Below are 18,594 nucleotides of genomic sequence, written 5' to 3'. Positions count from 1 at the left end.
ACTGGATGTAATTCCGTTGGCTTTACACCGGGGATGAATTGCGGCCAACATGTTCACAACCTCAGACCATTGTAACAGGCAGCAGAGTTTGCTTGTGCTAGTCTTCTTCTGAGGTCCTAATGTGCTCACTTGCTAATTTTAAAGCTGCAAACAGAGTGCTAAATAACATCCCTCACGATGTATAATATTCCACCCTTGATTTATAATTCTAAATTCTGCTGCGAATAAAAATGAAGTTCCCACTCTCTCTGCTTTGAAAGTCCTTTTTGATCTCTCAAGTCCCGCCTCCTAGCTTTGCATCTCTGGGCTCAGAGCAGGGAAAAGAGGAAAAGGATTTATGAGTCATGAAATGTAAGTCCTCTTTAAACCCACCTTCTGTGAGAATTTGCTCCCACTCCTGTGTACCAGACAAAGCTGCCAGCATGCCTCTGTTTGAAGATTTGGAATGTGCTGCCTTGGAAGAGAGTTGGTAGCATTTTTCCGCAGCTATAGGTCATCCTGTATGTTAAGTTTTAGCAAGTTTCCACAAACTATCTATGCAAACTCTACTTGCTCCAGAATTCTGTGCTAGCAGGTACCTCTAATATGCATATAGTTGTGACCCTAATTTAGCATAACTTCTTTAAGGAACAGCGCATCAAACATGTAGTCCTGCCATGAGTGCAGGGGATTGGATTAGATTACCTCTGCTCTCCAGGTCCCTTCCAGTCCTATGTTTCTATGATTTGTATGGGCTGAGCGTCTTTCATCTTTTTTAAACTATTTTCCCATTTCTCTGGTCTCTGTCTCACATTCAAAGCATAAATTTTACCATTGATGCATCCTCCAATGAAATCATGCACGCTTTTGATGTATCATTGAAGCCAGATTCTCCAAACATTTCCCCAGCTGAAGAGTTTGTACCTTCTACAGCGTCTGAGTTTTCATCTTGAGGATATGGGGGGTGGGAAATTGCTGGTAGCAGCATGCTCATTGGAGATGGGCTGTTTTGAAAGAAGTCAGTTTTCTTTCCTTTGGGGATTCATTTTCTCTGTATTCGCATTTTCAGATAGAGAAGGAACTCACCACCCACTGGTGTATGTTTTGTTCTCATTTCATGGGTCCTCATACACACGTTGCTGATTTTGGAAGCATCCACCATGATGGATTGTTGCCTAAATGGCCGTCTACCCCCCCCCCCATTAGCATTTCTACTGCACGTCTTTGTTACTTGTATGCCAGCAGTGCACAGAGATCCCTAGCAGTATCGGGGCCCCATTTTACTGGGCCCCATACAGCCACATGGTAAGAGACACTCCCAGCCCGGAAGCGTTTACAATCTAAAGAGACAAGATAGGGTGGAAGAAAGACAGTAGTAGCCTCCTTTTACAAATGGAGATTTGAGAGACAGAGGGTAGATCTACACAGCAAAAACCCACGGCAGCGAGGCTCAGAGCCTGGGTCAACCGACTCAGGCTCATGCTACGGAAAAATAGCCATGCAGACGTTCGGGCTGGAGCTCTAAGCCCCTCCTGCCTCACCAGGCTTCCGAGCCCAGCCCAAGCTCAAACGTTTGTTGCAGTTTTTAGCCCCCAGTGTGAGCCCAAGTCAGTTGACCCAGACTCGGCCTCACTGCCGAGGTTACAGAGGAAGTGTGTGGCAGCCCCCAGAACTGAACTCTGCTTCCTACTCCCCTCCCCATAAAACCATGCTGACCCCCCTCTTTCCAGGGCTCGCAGACCATTTGTGTTCTGGGCTGCACTTTTGCCAGGGGCGTGTCCTTTCTAGTGTGATTCAGGAAACTCGCATGGTTTTGATTTTAAAAGGCCCACAAAATATTTGGCAAACCATCAGTCCCCGCTGTGGTCTTATCTCTTTTGGTATTTAAAAACAAATGTAACAACCAACTGAGATATTTAACTTGGAAATGTGGCAGCTGTGTAGAGGAGCTCAGGAACTATTTTTGAACACGTCATGAGATTTTTTTCATAGAACAGTTACAATCTGTCTGCTAAATAATAATAATACTTAGCATAGACAGCATTGTTCTATCTTGCGAACATTAACTAATTCTCACAAGCCCCTCTGAGGCTGGATTATCCACATTATAAAGATGGAGAAACTAAAGCCCATATTTTCAACAGGGCCACTCATTTTGACTAGCTGTTTTTGCATAACTAACTTAATACACTGTAACCTGATTTTTATGAACATAGGAACTGCAAAACTGGATCAAACCTGAGGTCCATCTTGTCTTGTATACGATCTCCACCAGTGGCCAGCACCAAATCTTCAGAGGAAGGTGTAAGAACTTTGCAGTGGGCAGTAGCAAGATAATCTTCCCCTGGCATTAGGTCTCCTCTTAATCTCTGATCATTAGAGACTGTTTTAAGCCCAGAAACATGAGGGTTAATATCCCTTCCAGAGTTTGTTGGTGGTGATTATAACACTGAATATTCTTGTTATCCATATCAATGTCCAATCCCCTTTTGAAACTTCCTAGATTCTTGGCCTCAATGACTTCCCGTGGCAGATTTCCAATCCGATTGTGTGAAAAAATATTTCCTTTTACTGTTTCTGCACTTGTCACCTTCAGCGATACTGAACACGGACAACTCCTAGTGAAGTCACTGGGTGCACAACAACTTTAAAAGTTAGGCCTGCACTCAAGTGGGGCACCCCAAAATTTAAGCACTTAAAATAGTCCCCGATCCTGCTAGTCATTATGCCCACACAGAGACCCACTGAGTTAATAGATTCTTAAGGCTAGACCGTTCCATTTTGATCTTCTAGTGTGATTCTCCTAACACAGGCCAAGGAACTGCACTCTATTTCTGCATCAAGTCTATAGCTTATTGGTGAGATAGATTAAATCTTTTAGAAAAACATCCAGATTTAGTCTTGATTTAGTCATAGAGTTTAAGGCCACAAGGGCCTATTAGATCATCCAGTCTTATCTCACTGACTGTTAACTTTCACCCAGTTATTTCCATACTGAGCCCAGTATCTTGTCTTTGACTAAAGTGTAATTTACATTTGGCAAAAGTATATCTTCCAGAAATGCATGCAGTCTTGATTTCAAGACATCAAGGGGTGGAGAATCCACCATGTGCCTTGGAAGTTTGTTCCAGTGGTAAATCATCCTCACTGTTTAAAAAAAATACATATATAGTGCCTAATTTTGTTCCAATAATTATTTACCCTCATTGTTAAAAATTTGCACCTTATTTCTAGTCTGAACATGCCTACCCTCAGCTTCCAACCATTGGATCTCATGACTTTTTCTGACAAAGAGCCATCTATCAAAAATCTTTTCCTCACGTAGACACTTGTAGACTGTGCTCAAGCCACCTCTTAACCTTCTCTTGAATAAATCAGGGTGAGCTTCTTTAGTCTCTCACTAGAAGGCATGTTTTCCAGTACATAAATCATTCATGTGGCTCTTTTCTGAACTCTTTCCAATTTTTCAATATCCCTTTGGAAGTGTGGACCCGGGCACTGGACATAATGTTCGAATAATGGTCTGACTGATGTCACATACAGAGGTAGTACCACCTCCCTACTCCTACTTTATATTTCCCTGCTCTCATATCCAAGGATCATAACCTCCCTCTTAGCTACAGCCTCACACAGGCAGCTCAGGTTCAATTGGCATCACTATCTACCATGAACCCTAAGCACTTCTCTGAGTCACGGCTTTCCAGAATACACTCTCATCTCTTACAATCGTAACCTTCATTCTTATTTCCTGGTTGTGCGAGCTTTGCTGTAATTGGAATAGAGAAAAGAAGTTTTGAATTATACAACAAAAGAAGAATTTCTGCCAGCTACAGCCCAGAAAAATCAAACCCGATTTCACCCATGAATATCTTTCAGGAAACCATAAATGCCCATTTGCATCATCCCCCCCTCCTTCATTTATTCCTACCGATGGAAAGTGAAAGAGAAGGGAGCAGATCAGTGACGGTGTGTCTCCATTGCAAGCTGAGATGTGATTACTGCATGGGTAGACATACCCGCACTAATTATCTGCACTAGCATGTCTAAAAACAGCAATGTAGATAGATAGGGCAACAGGGGTTCAGAGCGAGACAAGCGCAGCTGGGACCCTGAGCATACACTCGCATTGCTAACCTATGCCACTATGTTTACCGTCATTTTTAGCTGGAGCTAAGAGGGAGGTATGTCTAGCCATGCTGCAATCACACCTGGGATTACACTGCAGACAAACCCTGAGACTCCGAACTCCTGGGTTCTAGCGTCAGCTCTGCCGCCAACTAGCTGTTTGGCTTTGGGCAAATCACTGCCTCAGTTTACACATCTGTCAAGTGTTTTGTAGCTGTAAAGCAGCACATAAGGGCTTATGTATTAATGCTCTGTTTTGCTGTTACTTCTGCTAAAGACTGGGGTAATCGACAGTATTAGCATTCAAACTACACAGTGGTCGTGAAAGACAGAGGAGGAAAAAAATCAATACGCAATAAGCATGTCAGGCTGACTTGCTCATGAATTTTGGACCAACAGCATCTGTCTGGCACCAGCAACTACCAGGCAAGAAAATGCAAATCTTCCCCATCACAATCAGCAGCTCTCCTTGATTTAGACTCATTTAATAAGAGTAGGATTTACAGATCTTTCTCTTGCTTTTACCTGGAGCAAGCACTGAAGTTCTTTTGTAAAATAACAAAAGAAAACAATCTTCGTTATGTGACAGCAGAATCAATGGTCTCCTTTGCTGCAGTGAAAATTAAATTTTTGGGGGGGAAAAGCGATATGGCATTCTGAGCATGTACTGCTGTAAAGCTCAATTAATAATGTGCATGTTAATTGAAGCTTAATAACATAAATGCTTCCCAAGGAATGAACTTGAGGAGGAAAAGCTTGAGTAACTCTCACATGCCTGTACCGGTGCAATCTCTTAAGATGGAACACTCATGCTAGATGGAATAATCAAGTTATACACATCTGTCAAACTGGGCTGTGAGGCAGACAACTTTTAAACTAGCTGGTACAGAATAAATAGTGTGTGCTCATATTTACAGATGCATTCTTTAGTTTATAGCACCCATCATTCACGATTCCAGCCTGCCTTCCAAACTCAATAGGGTGTCCCTTCACCCACCACTGAAAGGCAGCCATCTCTGGGATAGACGGCAGCCAGTACACAACCCAGGACTGCCAATAAAATGGCCCCTTTTGTAACTCTGCCCTTTGCATTGTACTCAGAGCAGCAGAGGCTGGAAACTTCTGAAAGTGGAGAGACAAATCTAGCATCCACACTCCAGCAGGGGATTGGGAAAAATGCTTCCTTAAGAAATGCTGGTGATTTTTTTGATTGAAATTACACTACTGTATGTGTTCATTTCAGCCACGTTATAAATCTAAGCTTATCTTGACCGTTTTAGGTAAGTTTCTACATGCCAGAAAGAAGAGGCCTAACATAAGAGAGGGAGCTAAAAGTCTCACAGGTGCCCACACTTCAGTCGCCTCCGCAGAAAGAGGAAGAGGTGGGGAGAGAGAGGAAATAAGCAGAAGCGGCAGCGGTTGGGAGATGTCCAGATCCAAATATCTCCTTCCCGAATGAAACACACTCATCATGTTTCTGCTGTTTTCTCCTCTAAGCTGATTTCCCCCCTCACCCCCACCATCTCTCATTGCCTCTCTCTCTTCTTCCCGTTCATATCACTCCCTGCCCAGGACACACAGAGGCCTGTTCATATCAGTCCTGGTCTCTCTTTCTGCTTCCCTTTCCCACTGTGCTTCTCTAGATACAGGAGAGACACAGCAGTGGTAGGAAAAGTTGCTTGTGCTCCTTCCATTCCAAGGGTCATATCTGACAAGGTCACTGGCTCAGGGGCGGCTCTAGGATTTCCGCCGCCCCAAGCACACCACAGGGGGCGCTCTAGCGGTCGCCGGTCCCGGTGGACCTCCCGCAGACGTGCCTGCGGAGGGTCCGCTGGTCCCACGGCTCCGGTGGACCTCCTGCAGGCATGCCTGCAGATGCTCCACCGGAGCCGTGGGACCAGCGGACCCTCCGCAGGCACGTCTGCGGGAGGTCCACCGGAGCCGCCTGCCGCCCTCCCGCGGGACGCTGCCCCAAGTGCGCGCTTCGTGCGCTGGGGTCTGGAGCCGGCCCTGCACTGCCTCGTCCTTGCCCACGAGCTGTAGCAAAGCCCCCCAGCAGCCACAAAGTCTCCTCCACCAACCCATAAGCCCCCACTTCCACTCCATTCCCAACCTTCACATGGTTGGAAGGGGACCTCCCTTTCTTTCCACCCCAGCATCCGTTTTCCATCCTCCAGGACTGCCAACACCTGTGCCTCCACCCTTGAAGGATTTAGGAGCCCAGCAGCCTTTGTTGGACTCCACCGCTGCCCACTTCCCTAACTTCTAGTGCACTGTACTGTACATATATTAACAATTCTGCATACACTGGACAGTGCTACATAAACAATCATCATTCTCAAACATCCATGTCTCCCACAACCAGATTACATTCTGAAAGCTTTTGCCATGGAAAGACATAGCAGTTTTTGTGTGTGGAATCCAGATTCCTAATCTGGGCAAGGAATCCATGTGCCTGGGCACTCATTTTTTAAAAATCTAGAAGTCAAGAAGAGAAAATGGAGACTGGGAAAATCCATCCTACCAAATATCCTGACGTGAATTTTTGCCTCCAGAAGAGCATAAAATTTAGCTGAGGGGGCAGATTCTTCACCCTGCTCAGCTTCCAGATGCCAGCTAATGCAGATTACAATAGCCCCTTGGGGTTGGGCAAAGAATCAGGGTTCATAACTATCTCTCTGACACGACCTGTTAATTGTAACAGAGAATTAGGGCCTAGATTTTGTGGGAGAGGCAAACTGTCTCCATTTTGGGTGGGGTCCAAAAGGTGGTAGTCTTTGCTGGCCATGAAAGAAATACTCACCAGCATGTGCATACCTTAGGCAACTTACTCCACTGATCACATCATGTTTCCACTCTGAAACTTGTTGACCTCAACTATCTAAGATAACGCGTTTGGAGGTACCACTATTTCCTCTGACCCTATCAGTTCTCACACAGGAGCAGTGTCAGGCAGGGGCAGTAGTTGGATGAATGATTCAGTAGAGTGCTTTCTCCTCTAAATCAATGCCCCTTAACGGGTGCCGTGTTGCTGCCCATTAAGGTTTAGATGAATCATAAAATGTAGAAGCTAGCCACTAAACACTGGCCATTTTCAGGTCTTCTGGCCCATGATGCTAACCTAAATTCCCCTGCTGTTTCAACTGCATATAGGGCTCCTTATGTCCTGCCCTAAACTATTATGTGACATTTTCCATGCTGTTAACCAGGTGCTACATTTGCCCCCAGATGTAGTTGGAAGCATCCCTATATTATATACCTCACAGAAATGTGGGGATGCTTTGTGTATGTTTATAAAGTGCTTTGAGAGCCTTGGAAGAGAGGGTTTGCAGAAGGCCAAAGAATTATTTACGCAGTTTTTCTCTGTCACTTTACCTAGTGTGCTGACTGAGATGGCCTTTCTCACTAGATGGTGCAAATAACAATGCATAAGCAGGTGACCAGAAATGGAATTTCATCAGAGGAGGCTCACACTGTGGCCTCTTTCATGCTGAAAAAGAATGGGACAGATCAAGAGAATCCCAGATATTAGTGCTGGCAAAGATCGGTTAGATTATCTAGTCCATCTGTTCTTCTAATAATTTCACTTGGTAACTGTCCTGTTCTGTTCTTTCCCTCTGAAGCATCTGGTACTGGCCACAGTTCGAAGACAGGATACTGGATTAGATGGATCATTGATCTGACCCAGTATGGCCATGTTTACATTCTTATGCAAGAGTTCTCCTTAAAGGTCTCTTTTCAAAGGTTTGGCCAGTCCCAAGCAATAGGGCTTCCACAATTCCTCAAGGAATCATTCCACAGTCCAACACATTTCATTCCCAGAGAACTCTCCATGAGTTTTACCCTAAAGTTCTCATCTCTTTATTCATCCCATTCCTGCTAGCTATTGTCCCCTCAGGCTCCTTCCATCAACACCACTAACCCCGACTGAACAAGATGGTTTGTTTGCACATGGAAGACAACCCCTTTCACTCCCAGGCTGTGAGAGAGACCTCAGGAGAACCACCAGCTCCTGTCTCCCCATTCCTGCCTCTTTCATCATCCCCCTCCTCGCTTTGCCCCCTCCCATCACCATTCAGCCACCATCCTTCCCTCCCCCAGGCACTCCTCCTCATCCGCCCACTCTCCTCCCTGCCTTCTTCCATCATTCCTTAGCCCCAATTCCCTCATCCCCCTCCTCAGCTTCCCCTCACCATCTGTACCCTATTCTCTTCCCTCACTCAGACCCTTCCCCTCCTGAGCCCCCTCCCCTCAGCCCCTTCCTCGCTCCCCTCCCTGCCTCATCATCCCCGTCCCCTCAGCCCCCCAATCCCCTCCCTGCCTCATCAGCCCCCCATTCTCCTCCTGAGCCCCCTCCCCTCAGCCCCTTCCTCGCTCCCCTCCCTGCCCCATCAGCCCCCTCTTCTACTCCTCAGCCCCCTCCCCTCAGCCCCCCAATCCCCTCAGCCCCTTCCTCGCTCCTCCTCAGCCCCTTCCTCGCTCCTCCCTGCCCCATCAGCCCCTCTTCTACTCCTCAGCCCCTCCTCAGCCCCTTCCTCGCTCCTCCCTGCCCCATCAGCCCTCTCTTCTACTTCTCAGCCTCCCCTCAGCCCCCAATCCCTCAGCCCTTCCTCACTCCCCTCCCTGCCCCATCAGCCCCCATTCTACTCCTCATCCCCTCCCCACAGCGCCCATCCCCCTCCTGAGCCCCCGCCCAGCTCCCTATTCTACTCCCCCTCCCCTCTGCGCCCCTTCGCATCAGCCCCCATTCACCTCCCTGCCCCCTCAGTCCCCTATTCTTCCGATTCCTTCCCCGCCTGTGCCCCTCCCCCATCAGCCTATTCTCCTCCGTCCCCGCCCCCCACCTGAGGCCCCCAGTCCCCTCAGCCCCCTCCCCTTCGCCGCAGTGGCGCTGGCACTGCGCATGCGTGGCCGCGGCGGCGGCTCCCAACCGGGGGGAGGGGGAGGCCGCTCGCACCGCCAGCGCGCGCCAGCTAGGAGAGCGGGCACAGCTCGCCCCCTTTGCCCCCGCCCACGACCGCGCTCCTCTCCTACCTCATTGGCTGAGGCTGGCTGGAAGGCGTTAGCGCGAGTCCCTTTCCTTAGCTCCCATTGGTTGAGCGCGCGAATCCTTAGGCTGCGAGGAGGGGGGGGGGGAACCCTGCGATACCATTGGTTGCCGCGCCGAAAGGAGTGGGCGGGGTTACATCGGGACCGTCTCAACGCGTTGGCCGAGGCACGCGTCAGGTTTCTTCCCATTGGATGAGGGCGCTTGGGGCTCCACCCTCTCTGGCTGGAGAAGGGGAGGAGCGCGAACCGCCCTCGTTGCTCCGATTGGCTGTGCAACTCAGAAGCGCACGCGAAGGCGCGCCTGCGCCGATGGGGGAGGGGTCGGTCGGTTGAGCACGAGCCCCGCTAGGTCCCTCCCATTGACCGAGGCTGCCGCGAAGCGCGCGCGGCGGAGTTGGATCGCGAGCGCGCGAGCTGCTGCCTGTCGCGGGGGCGCGCGCAAGGGGGAGCTCGAGCGTCTCCCTCACACACAGCGGCGGCATCGGCGGTTCCTTTGTCCCCCCAGAAGGAGACCCCGGGCTGCCCGCCCGCTCGCTCCCCGGCGGGGATGGACCCCGCGAGCGGCTCCTCCAGGGACGGGCACGGTGAGTCCGGGAGGCCTGACACGCCGCGTGGGGGGGGGCCGGCCGGCCGGCTCCCCCATTGAATGAAATGGCGGGGAGGAGCGAGGTGCTGAGGGGGCTACGGCGGCCCGGGCGGGTCAAGAAGCCTCCGTGATTCCTTTTGCGAGAGATCGGCCTGCCCATTGTGTGGGGCAGGGGAGCAATTAATAACCTCCCCCCCACAGTACTCTCGGCGCCCCCCCATCAGCATCTCCCGTCCCCGGGGCCCTGCCCCCCTTAACCTCCGCACCCCCATTGACACCCCCGTCCCCGGGGCCCTGCCCCCCGCTAGCATCTCCCGGGGCCCTGCCCCCCGCTAGCATCCTCCCTGCCCCCGTCGCCCTGCCCCCACTAACTCCTGCACCCCCACTGACACCCCCATCCCTCGGGCCCTGCCCCCCACCAGCATCTCCCGTCCCCGGGGCCCTGCCCCCCGCCAGCATCCTCCCTGCCCCCATCCCCAGGGCCCTGCCCCCCTTAACCCCGCACCCCATTGACACCCCATCCCTGGGGCCCTGCCCCCCATCAGCATCTCCCGTCCCCGGGGCCCTGCCCCCTGCTAGCATCCTTCCTTCCCCGGGGCCCTGCCCCCTTAACCCCGCACCCCATTGACACCCCATCCCTGGGGCCCTGCCCCATCAGCATCTCCGTCCCCGGGGCCCTGCCCCGCTAGCATCCTCCCTGCCCCGTTGCCCTGCTCCCACTAACTGCTGCACCCCATTGACACCCCCATCCCTCGGACCCTGCCCCCTACTAGTATCTTCCCTTCCCTGGGGCCCTGTCCCCCGCTAGCATCCTCCTTGCCACCATCCCTGGGGCCCTGCCCCCTTTAACCCCCGCACCTGCATCCCTGGTACTTTCCCCTTCCTCCCCTTACCCCAATAGCCCCGTCCCCGGGGCCCTGCCCCCTGCTAGCATCCGTCCTTCCCCGGGGCCCTGCCCCCTTTAACCGCCGCACCCCCATCCCTGGTACTTTCCCCTTCCCCCCCCTTACCAGCACCCCCATCCCTGGGGCCCTGCCCCCTACTAGTGTCCTCCCTTCCCCCATCACTGGGGCACTGCCCCCATTAACCCCCCATTCCTTGCTACATTCCCCTCATCAGCATCTCTCATCCATGAGGCACTGCCCTCCTTTAGCATCTTCCCTTCCCCCATCCATTGCCCCTCACCCCATTGATACCCCATATCTGGTACAGTTCCCTCTTCCCCTTTACCATCCTTTCTTCCCCATCAGCATCCCCACCCGGGCACTGCCCCACTAATATTGTCCCTCCCCATGAGCACCACCATCCCTGGGGCAGTACCCCCTCCCCGTTGCATTGGTCTGCCCCTAAGCATACTGTCCATTAGCATCAACTCCTCCTGCCACCCCCATTCATTAACAACCCTCTCCATCCTCCCCCCAATACTGCCCCACCCAGGGGCTGTGTCCCCTCCTTCAATCAGCCTCTTTCTTGCATCCTTTCTCCTAGCGGTACTGTGTTTCCACCTCATTAGCATCCCCCTCCACCCATGTCCTTTCCATGCTCCTCAGTATTTTTAGGCTGGGGTGCTTGCCCACCATCAGTGTCTGTTACCCCATCCACTCTACCCCAAGGTTACTGCCCCCCATAAATATCTCCTACCCTGTGTGAACCAGTTTCTCCCATCAGCATCTCCCCCTCCCCTTGGGGTACTGCCTCTATTTTAGCATCCTTCCTCCTGCCGGGGGACATGCCTCCATCAACTGTTTCCTCACTTCATTCTAGGGATCCCGTCCTCACTACCATCACCTGCCCAGCCCCGAGGAACTGCTTTTCCCCATCTCTCCCCTCTAGCCCTCCAGCTTGCTGTTCTGCCCTCCAGAGCTATACTCCCCCACCTTCTCCTTCTTCATGTGATGGGAGGGGCTTAGATCCTCCAGGCTGGACCTCCTACACATGTGCATGCTTTCCATTCAAGTATATATTGTGGGGAGGGTTCAGATTTGCCACCTGCCTGGGACAGATCCACAGAATCAAGCCCAGTCACTTGTGCTTGCAAGAAGGGCTAGAAATCCTCTCCCCTAGCTGTATCCCATTGCCCATGCTCCCACTTCCTGGAGAGACACCCTTGTTCTCATGTGTTGGGGTAGGAGGTTGAAAGGTGCACTGTTAGCAGCAGCTGCACCAAATAGGCACATAACCACAGGCAACTCCACGGGCAAAGCCCATTGTCAGATGTGCTGGGGGAAGGGGTGAAAAAGAATTGCCCCAGTTCCACTCAGCTCATTTACATGAATTTGAGGGCGGGGGCGATTTAAAGAGGATCTGCTCACAAAGCCAATTCGTAACCACCCCCTCTGCTCACAGCATTCTCTTCCCCGCCCCCATGGTTTTCTGATACACACAAAGCACATTTAAATATGAATGGGTTCAATATGTAGCACAACTTCCCATTGGAAATAAAGGCAATATTCACTGATGCCCCAATATTCTAATGGTGGGTTTTAACTGTTCTCCTTTCTCTCCTATTTTGGGGGCAAATTTGTATCGCCTTTGTTGGTCACACACCAGTTAACAATGTAGTCTATTGTTTTAAGGCAGAGGCTCTTTTGTTATATTTTGTAACATGTAGCAGGTTTTTAATAACTGTCAGATATATTGGCTGACACACTTACTTATTTTTGTGGTGTGTGTTTCTGGTGATCATTCAAATAAAAAGTGTCTTTTAATTCAACATTCAAAACCTGCAGTATCTTAAAAAATGTAGGGCGTTTTGTGATGTGTGTAAACTTGACACATACTAGCCTGTGTTTTAAGTCTGAGACATTTAACTGTATATTAAATAATATCTAGTTCTAAATGTTAGATGTTTTTACAAATGTTTTCTCCCTCATTCCCAACTTTGAGAGATAAATTACCCTAAGTATCTGAATTTCTCTTCTGCATAATTGTTTTGATGTCCAGATATTAGGTACAATATCTTTATTTTAAAGTACAACCCAATTTTCTGCATGTCTCCTTCAGAGATGGAGGAGAATGACAGAGATTTGACATTTGCTGGAAGGATGTCTTCAGGTTTTTCACTTCCTTTTTGATTGGTAGACTGGATGTATATCTTCATATGTTTTGCATTCATCTTTGCTTTGGTCCCTCAGTGTAATGACGGATAAATGGTATGTAGCGTGTTCAGATCGCTGTGATTGTGCTTTGCTAATCTTCTTGCCATTAAAATATGAAAGGGGATAGGCAAGTTAACTGAGAGAATCTGTTAATTTTCTGTGTTAAAATAATTTATATTTTCCTTTTTCAAAGATCAGAATCTAAAGAGAAGCAGAAGTGGGGATATAATTAAAGGATTTGTGCAGCTGTTTTTTAAAATTCATGAGTTGCATTAAGATCATATAAAATGAGTGGCTTTTAAGTGTCTTGTAGCATATTGGATTACCTTTCTACACAGGTTGGGTTTTCAGCATAGTGGAACATGCTTATTGCAGCAGACAGTTTAAGAAGGAGGTCATCTCCAAGTGAGACTTGTGTGGCATATTTCCTTATTCTTTGCAGCTGGTGTTTTCAAAGCAGTTGAGGGGATTTGGGTGCCTGACTCCTTTGTATCTCATCCTTTGTGTAATTCAGGGATGAACATCAAGAAGAGAAAATGGGCCTTAATTTTATTTTTAATGCCTGAATGGTTTTCAAAGGTTTTAAACCTTCCCATGACTTTTATTCCTGTGGAATGAGAATTCTGCTATCATTTTCTCTGTCAAAGAACACTCATAATTTGTGATGTATCAGCTTTATTTATAAAAGATACTTTAGCAAATAACTGTTCAAATTGCAAATGCTTAGTTTGTTAACCAACTAAAACAGTAACATTTTTGAAGCAAGCAAGTTTTCTTTCAGACTAGATAATTAAAAACATAAGAATGGCAGTATTGGGTCAGAACAATGGTCCATCTAGCCAGTATCATGTCTCTGCAGTTACCAGTGCCAGATGCTTCAGAGGGAATGAACAGAACAGGGCAATTTTGAATGATCCATCCCATGTCACCCAGTCTCAGCTTCTGGAGTTGGAAATTTAGGGACATGGGGTTGCATCTCTGACCATCTTGACTAATAGCCATTGGTGGACCCCTCCTCCATGAACTTAGCTAATTCTCTTTTTGAAGCCAGTTATGCTATTGGTATGCACAACATCCTATTGCAACAAGTTCCATAGGTAGACTGTGCATTTTGTGAAGAAGTACTTCCTATTGTTTGTTTTTAAACCTGCTGGCTATTAATTTAATTGGTTAACTCCTAGTTCTTGTGTTATATGAAGAGGTAAATAGTCACTTTCTCCATAGCAGTCATGAGTTTACAGACCTCGATCATATCTCCCCTCTTAGTTGTCTCTTTTCTAAGATGAACAGTCTTTTTTTTTTTTTTTTTTTTTTAAATCTTTCCTTGTATGGAAGTTGTTCCATACCTTAATCATTTTGTGTTGCCCTTCTTTCCACCTTTTCCAGTTCTAATGTATCTTTTTTGAGATGGGATGACCAGAACTGCACACAGTATTCAAGGTGGAGACATACCATGGATTTATATAGCAGCATTATGATATTTTCAGTTTTATTATCTATCCCTCGCCCAATGATTCCTAACGTTCTATTAGCCTTTTTGACTGCCGCTGCACATTGAGTGGATGTTTTCAGAGAACTATCCACAGTGACTTCAAGATCTTTCTTGAGTGGTAACAGCTCATTTAGACCCCATCATTTTGTATAGTTGGGATTATGTTTTCCAATGTGCATTACTTTGCATTGATCAGCATTTGAATTTCATCTGCCATTTTGTTGCCCAGTTACCAAGTTTTGAGAGATCCTTTTGTATCTCTCTGCAATCAGCTTTGGATTTAACTATTTTTTTTTCTAATTTTGTATTGGCAAAATTTTCAGACATCTCACTGTTTACCCCTTTTCTATATCATTTGTGGACATGTTGAACAGCATATGTCCCAGTACAGATCCTTGGAAGACCCTGCTATTTACTTTCTCCATTGTGGAAATTGATCATTTATTCCTACTGTTTGTTTCCTATCTTTTAAACAGTTAGTGGTCCATAAGAGGATCAGTGAATTACAATAGTCCCTTCTGGCCTTATAATATGTGAATCTAAAAATGCACCAAAATGCTTTGGAAATAGGAAAAACATTACAAACAAATAAAATGAATTAAGTATAATGTTTTCTCCGATAAAGAGGGAAGTAACAGTTCTCTAAGGTGGTACTATATTAATTTTTATTTCGATTGAAATTATGGCTATGAAATAAATAAGATGTTTTTGGGTGGAGAGAAGTGTGAGATCCCTGCTGCTTTAACAAACACGTTCACACAAAGATCATTAGTTTTGATTCTTGAGGCAGTGAATATTTTATAATATTACTTTAGCACTCATGGTTTTGGTCTAGATCAGGGCTCAGCTGTGCATGGCTGTATACAAATACAGAATTGTCCATCAGTCCTGCCCATGTGAAAAGATGACTATTCTGTGAAGGGTTAGGGGAGTTGGAGACAATCACCTATATACATTTTAAACGGAATATATGAATTTTTTTATAATCATTTCAATAAATGTTGAGTTTACTCACTGCACTCATTATGTTAGAATAGCACCTGGGACCTCCAGTCAGGGTCAGAACAAACCATTGGGTCACACTGAACAAATATTTAACATTGTCCTTACAAAGTATACTTTACAAACACGCAACAAAAAGACAGTCCCTGCCCTGAAGAGTGTGCAGTGCAAGTATCTGTAGTGGATTGGAGCTGGAGAGCATAGAAACCAGAGCAGTGATGATGATCCATGCATAAAGGGCAGCATAGAAGAAAGCAGAAAGGTATTTGTGGGAGGAGTGAACAAGTGGCAGTTGAGGCTGGCATCAGTGTAAGGTATGGGTTGTGAGGAGATAAGAGTGGATAAGTAGGGGGGGCAGAGTTGTAATGGGCCTTGGAAGTTAGACATCTTCACTAATAATAGCTGGCGCTTTTTATCAGTAGATCTCAAAGTGCTTTACAAAAGAGTTCAGTATAATTGTTCCCATTTCACAGATTGTGAAACTGCTGCATACAGTGGGGAGTAACTTGTTCAAAGTCACTGAGCAGGACATTGGCAAGCCAGGACTAGAACTCAGGTCTCTTGAGTCCAAGTCCAGTGTTCTGGCCACTAGCCACATAGCCTCCTAAGCTCCCCCATTAGGGTTTCTCTCAGCCAGCTAACACAGGTTAAAACTATAACTGCCTTGTCAATGCTAGGATTACAACATGGGTTTAAAAATGCACTTTTTCTCCTCGTCCAGATGCAGTCAAGGAGGGGAATGATGTGGTCACTGTTTTGTATGGAATGACTATTTATTATTTGTATTGTGGAGGTGCTTAGCACCCCCAGTAACAGATCAAGACCCCCATTGTGCTAGGTGCTGTACAGAAATGTAATCTTGGCCCCAAAGAGCTCAGAATCTGAATATAAGACAGATACAGATAGGGGAAGACAAGGAAACAGTGTTATATTCTCAACCCCAGAATGCAAAAGGGTAAACAAGTGACAAAAATCTCATGTTACCTAGAAATGGTCATTTTCCCTTAGAAGAATTTTTTCTGTATTTTAATGGAAAGACAAATAAGTTAAATAAGTTTAACAATTGCTGCACTTAATGGATTTTGTTTCCCATAGAGGCACATAGCACAAATTGTATTAACATTCAGTAGCACACTTAAGTGTCTGGCTCTCCACCAGCAAAACTTGTTTGAGTGAAATGCAGCAGTTCTTATAGCATTAGAAAGTCTGAAAGGAGGTGAGCCAGTCATTTTACATCCTGACAAAGCAGTACTTGGTCCTGCTAGTGAAGGCAGGGGGCTGGACTAAATGACCCTTCAGGGTCCCTTCCAGTTCTAGGAGATAGGTATATCTCCATTATTACATTAAAAATATTAAATTATTAAATTTAAAATCTATTTATTGGATAAACACTATTTTTAGACAGAATAGTAATGACCAGTTTTCTTCTACAGCACTGGATTAAAAACTGGTAATCCTGAGACCTCAATCCCTCCATCATCACCACATGGACTCTGGGCTGTGAGATATCAGAGACCTCAATGTCCACAGGTAAGTAAGTTCTGGGCTGCTGACTTGTTCATCTCTGGTGCAGTATTGATATTTTCCATGCTACACAGGTGAGTTTTAATTGTGGTTTATTGAAATATCACTTAGCTGACATTAGAAAGTGGAATATCTTTCAATTTCAGTCATGTTAGAAATATATGTTTTGAGGAGCATATAACGCAGGGGAGAGAGAATCTTAGTGTTGCCGCATTTTCAAATCTGTTGTGAACTGAACTGGGCGTCCCGTTAGAAAAATGGGGCTGTAGTGTCATTTCAGGTCTTTTGAATTCCTGTGTTGGTTCTAAGAGCAGACTTTCTTTCTAGCTAGAGCACTTAAATTACATTCATATTCCTTGAAGTACGGTATCATCATTTCATTTCAGTGCATTTGCTCAAAGCAGTATTTTGTCCTTGAAAGCATTTGAAATCCTAGTATGGTGCAACTGGCAGATCACATTATCTGTTGACAGCAAGAGAATGAAATACATAACTTACAACTGTGCCAATAAAGAATATGTCCCTTCATAAATTTCATTGACCATTTGTAAGCTGCAGGCTTGTAGGTTAGCCATTGCAAGCTCTGAATCTCCTGCAGTGAATTTGGGCTCAGTCTTTTGTAGGTAATTGGGTAGTGTCCTCCTTTTTTGTCAAAATAAATATGTAATTGTTCTTTGTTTTCCATTAGCTGTTGCGGGGGGGCGGAAGTTGTGTGGGTTTGTTTTGGGGCTTTATTGTGTGCTTTTTTTTTTTTTTTAAGGAAAGGGAAGAGGAAAATGTGTAATGGCATGTCAGAAATTGGTAAGATTTCTGAGGAATGGAGAGAGACATCAGTGGAAAGACAATAGTCTAAGTACAAATGCCAGAAACCCATCTACAGATGAACAAAAACTATGCTAAATGATGGACTTTGACTTTCTGGCTTTTGTTTGGAATGTTTATCACTGGACACTAGTCATTTTAAAGATGTAACATTTAAACAGATAAGTCTCACTGTAGTCAGTTGGCTGCTCCGTGCAGCACGAAAGAGATACAGCTATAAACGTTTAACTTAATTCCATGTGACAGAGAAAATAGGTGCAGCTGACAAATGCAGTTTCTGCTTCCAAGGACTTAGCCACTTAAGTGTGTTTACATGTACACACAAGAAATAAACTAAATCCAGAACTTAAAATATCCAAAGGTTTAACTAACATTTTAAGTAGGCTCTTTAATATTGCTTTGCTTTTGTTCTGAATGGGAATATTCTAAGCCTTAAGAATCCTAAGGTTTAACCACTAATGTTGCATGCCTTTGCATTGCTTGATACCTTTCATTGGGATCCTGCTCACAGAACAGTTATCTTTAGAGTGGAAAAGAATCCATAATGTACTAAAATGTGCATTCTTCTAATGGAGCAAGACCATTCGCACTGAAGAAAAATCTTACCGGGAAGAAAATCTAGTTGGTGGCTGGCTAGCCATCAGGAACAGATGTTTTCAGTGTCATCTATAAATTCATGTGCAATAACTTTTCCTATCTAACTGAAACCCAAACTTCTTGAATATGGGACAGGGCTAAACACAGTGGCACTGTGTAGCGAGTTTATCGGTACCATTGGTAAATTTGCTCCCAGTGACAGCTGTGACTAAATATCTGTTTCTTTTAAATTCTGACTCATGTTTGTGCTCAGGTCTGACTGTTTGAAGAGGAAACCTCCACTATGTCCAGGATTGGCAGGATTAGATTTTTATTGGCAA

General features: G+C 46.4%; 1 protein-coding gene across 11 annotated transcripts in view; it reads left to right on the top strand.

Moving 5' to 3' along the window:
* The first annotated feature begins 9,417 nt into the window (after positions 1-9,417).
* SMARCA4 (SWI/SNF related, matrix associated, actin dependent regulator of chromatin, subfamily a, member 4) overlaps positions 9,418-18,594 on the top strand; it is a 56,470-nt gene continuing 47,293 nt past the window's right edge. For 8 of the 11 annotated variants that reach the window (XM_039514233.1, XM_039514232.1, XM_039514230.1 and 5 more), the window contains exons 1-2: positions 9,418-9,737; positions 16,765-16,861. The gene's annotated coding sequence lies outside the window, so the exon portion shown is untranslated. The remainder of the gene's footprint in view (positions 9,738-16,764; positions 16,862-18,594) is intronic. The other 3 variants (XM_039514231.1, XM_039514225.1, XM_039514224.1) reach the window with 1 other exon arrangement.

The sequence above is a fragment of the Mauremys reevesii genome, linkage group 25, assembly GCF_016161935.1.
Source record: "Mauremys reevesii isolate NIE-2019 linkage group 25, ASM1616193v1, whole genome shotgun sequence".
NCBI lineage: Eukaryota > Metazoa > Chordata > Testudines > Geoemydidae > Mauremys > Mauremys reevesii.
The sequence above is the reverse complement of the archived record's forward strand: the minus strand, read 5'-3'. Positions and strand labels throughout refer to the sequence as shown.